This window comes from Coffea arabica, chromosome 2e (assembly GCF_036785885.1).
Source record: "Coffea arabica cultivar ET-39 chromosome 2e, Coffea Arabica ET-39 HiFi, whole genome shotgun sequence".
NCBI classification, from domain to species: domain Eukaryota; kingdom Viridiplantae; phylum Streptophyta; class Magnoliopsida; order Gentianales; family Rubiaceae; genus Coffea; species Coffea arabica.
In genome coordinates, this window is record NC_092313.1 from 71,161,707 (window position 1) to 71,165,974 (window position 4,268).

Sequence of the window (4,268 nt, forward strand, 5' to 3'; positions counted from 1 at the left end):
ATTTCTTTTTTTCTTACATTTCGCCAATTTTTACTAAAAATTTAATTTAAAGGAAAAAACCAATTTGTACCTTTAATAATTTACTTTTTCTTGCATTTAGCTAATTGTTACTCAAGCTTTAATGAAAATGCAAATTACTTCCTTTTTGGGCTAAATATCAGCCAAAACCCCGAAACCAGCTAAGACATTCAGGGAAAAATTACAACCAACAATGACAATATAAATAGAAAATATTGCAACAATGATAATATAAATCGACACTTGCATTTCAAGAACAGAATTATTGTGCTAAATTGCTTGCTTAAACAACCATCATAGAGATAGAGGTTATATACACTGTAGTGGAAAAAGTAGCCCTCATTTCTGGCTACTTTAACATTGAAATGGTTTGTTAGCAATCGAAACTTTTGGCCTCTGGAAGCAACACCAGTCCTAGCCATTAGTAGTCTCTTGGCGTCTGAAAAAAGCAAACATTGATACAGCCAAATACTTCCTTTTTCGCGAAATACTAGCCAAAACCTCGATAAGCCCCAAGAGCAACAACCAGCTGAGACATTCAGGCAAAACCACAACCCTGTAATAAATTCAATCGTTGGATTATTTGTAAAAGTCATTTATAACATACCTCGTCGCTAATTTTATCATACACCAACATCGAAATTAAGTTTAAGCTTTGGCATTTATAACATATACACTTCATTGCTCGAGTTTAACTACTATTATACACAAAAGTGAAATTAATTTGACTAATTTTTACAAAACTTGCCATAAACTTGACAAATTTTTCACCATTCAAAAGTTATGCAAAATTGAAATTAGAACATCTACTTTACAATCATATAATGTTAGACAGTCATGAAAAACACTACATCAGATTCTCACAAAAAAAAAACGAAAAACACTACATCATAGATCATATTGGACGTTCATCACCTGCTTGACCAGCAGTGAGCTAGCCTTGAATAGTAACTTGATTGGCACAACAAAGTATCTATATGTGATACTTCTTAGGGGTAAAACAAAATGCGCATGGGCAGTCCTAAAAACAGGAACACCAGCTGCCACAACGAGGCAATGCAAAGTTACATATCGGTAGCATGCAGTACATTCTTATAGGTGTCCAAGACAAGTGAAAATGACACAAGTCTGCTGAGCAGAATACAAAAAGAAAAAGGAAATAATCTTCCTTTGCTCTTCAGTCCAAAAATTCGCCCACTCAGCTTCTCTAACTTAGTAGAAAACCAGTATACTAGCTTATAGTGCATAAGCAGATGGGTGTTCAGGGTATTCCGAATATTTGTGAATAACTGATGCATGCTCTTAACATAAAGCGTGCAAAAATTGAAGACAAGCAACCATTTCAGGAACAATTAACCAGCACTTAAATCAATAAACATTGCCACCGTACAAAGTATCTCAGTTTATTGTACCAAACTAATAACTGGATAGTTAGTAATTATTCAGGATATATAATTACTAATTGACATCAAGAATCCCAATCAACAATAGCTCATGCTTATAGAAATAAAGACCATGAAGCAAACGTCTCGACATTTTACATGAGATGATAAATCAACCAGGGAAGTGATTAATATTTAAATTAATGCCACAATATATCATTAGACACAGAAAACACTACAATCTTTTTGAAATAAATTAACTTTTGATGTATTTGGCTATTAAGCTTTTAAAATTTCTTCTATACAGACTTCACATGATTTCATATTCAACTACAGCTCAGTCAAAACCCATTTGGAAGCAAGCGCCTCCACTAGAACTTAAAGAGCTACTAATGTAAGAGCAGATATCATTAATTCCTGCTCAAGGGGCCTTAAATCCCTCCTCTGTAACCCAAAAAAAAGAGCAGATATCATTGATGTGTAGCGCATTGCAACAGGAAAAAAAGTAGGGAAACGGGCTATCACATTCATAAGTGGTACCTGCTCACTATTATTGAAATAAAAACCTAAAAAACACTACAAACATACACCTTCTTCCAAGACTACCATCTCCATTCTTAAACACAGAGATAACAGAGGATGATAGTCAATTAGCATTCATCATAAGAAAAAATAGACATGAAAACTGAACAAACCATTGCAATATGTCCAATGAAAAAAAGCTATGTAAAGCCCATAACCAATGATTAATTGAAAAAATTTCAAAGATAAAGTTACCTTTCACAAGCCACTTCTCCCTCCTTCACGCCTTTCCCTTCCCTCTTCCCCTCTCTTACCTCTCCCTTCCTTCCCCTCCTTTCTCCTCCCCTCTTTTTTTCCGCTTCTCCCATCCTCTCATTCCTCCTCTCTTCCCCTTCTCCCGCAACCACAAATTTGGTTGCACCGATCACAGCAAGAAAAATGAAGGGAAAGGAGGTGGGTTGCAGGAGACAAGGAAAAGGAGGGAAGAGAATGGGAAAGAAGGAAGCGGGGGAGGGGAGGGAAGGAAGCGGAAGAGGGAGGAGGACGAAGGAGGAAGGAGAAAGGAAAGGGAGGAAGAGAGAAGAGGAAGGGCAATGGTGGTGATGAAGTAGGAAGGAGAGGTGGGTGACAGTGATGGGCGGTAGTAAAAAATCATAACTTTTACCAATACTCTAATCAAAATTTAAATTTTAAAAACACTCAAAAAAACATTTCAAAGAATACTTAGGAGGTGCTTGGTTCAAGTTTAAGAATTAGAATTGTAATTTAGATCATATTTAAAAAAATATAGTATGGGTTTTGGTGGAAAAATATTTTATACAATATATAAAGGGGGAGTGTCACTATATGTAAACATACTGTGTCAGTCACTTTTTAAAATTTGTAATATACCCTTAATTATAAGGACAAATTTGTACCAATAATTTCAAAAAAAAAATCTCCATAATTAGCAAGAATCAAAAAGTAGTTATCAGTTCAATTGTTCACTCACTATAACTTTCTTTCACCAACTCTTAATGCCCATGTATTTTACTCCACTTCTATTATCTTTCTACATGATCACCTGCATGATAATCGAATTTGACCCATAAAAAAACTCTTTACTCTTTAAAGGGATAATTTTGATAAATATATTTTTGTAGACTGCACACATGATAGAGTGTGTCATGAGCACTAGTTACAATAACATTTGCTCGGTAAACATTTGTAAGGAATGGGTATTACATTAATTTATTATATTAACTAACCATTTTTCTTATGCCCCTCTCTTTTCCCTTTCAACTACCAATTTCCCAATCAGCAACTGCTGCAATTCAATAGTGATTTGACTGCCTATTTTGCAATCACCGGTGGAATTAGAGGTGGCAGAAAAGCCCAAAATTCAACGATCCCCCCAACCCGTCCATTAATTTTAAAAGATGGGTTGGATCGGTTGGATTATGGGTTTTGTTAGGTTGGAAAAGAAAAATCTAACTTATTCATTTGGCGAGTTGGATTTTTTATTTGGATACCCAATACCCAACTTACTTAAAAGTAATTCAAAATAATAAATACAAGATTCAATATACATATGCCCAATTTTGGGCATGTGTTAATTATTTATTGACCAATTTATATTCAAAATTCTCATATATATGTTTTCAATTAATTTTTTAAATTTTTATTTAAAAGAAAAAAGAAACTTAAAATAAAAACTCATGCTTATTTTACCTTTACAACAATAGTTAAAATTTCTCAAGTTTTATAATAATTTATTATATCTTTTAAGAGTATGTTGTTTTCCTCCCCTTTTTATATATATTTTTTTGTGATTGTTCTCAAGTTGTTACTTGCTTCTATTTGTTAATATTTTGTGTACGTAGAATAGTGTTTTAAATTTGTTCTAATTACATTTTTTTTTACTTTTCCCTAACTTGTTTTATTTCATTGATAATAATTCCTTATCAATATTATAATACAACAAATTATATGTCTCTTACTGACATTTTCAAGTAGAATATAATCTAGCATTCAATAATTTAAATATAGAGAATATTACAACTTACAATAAAGCATATATGAATAGTAAAAGTGTTGATAAGTTGTGACAAAAATAAGTTTCAATCAATTAGTAGTATTAAAATTTAAATATACAATTTATTATCTAAAATTCACAATACAAGCAATATAAAATATTATTCTATTTATGATGTGTTTCTAAGGAGTTTAAAAAGTGAGTATGTGTTTGTGTGTGTGAAAATACATTTATGTACATGAAAATGTGTTTATGTGTGTAAAAAAAAATTTTGTGTGAAAGAAAGTTTATGTATCAAAATGTATTAATTAATATGTTAGGTCATGGGTTTG

General features: G+C 32.3%; 1 long non-coding RNA gene across 1 annotated transcript; it reads right to left on the minus strand.

Annotated features, from left to right (window-relative positions):
• Positions 1 to 245: 245 nt before the first annotated feature.
• Positions 246 to 2,568, minus strand: LOC140037052 (uncharacterized). The gene is made up of 2 exons (XR_011840944.1): positions 2,178 to 2,568; positions 246 to 574 (listed from the first exon to the last, which is right to left on the minus strand). It is a non-coding gene; the product is annotated as an uncharacterized lncRNA (long non-coding RNA).
• Between the last annotated feature and the right edge of the window lie 1,700 nt (positions 2,569 to 4,268).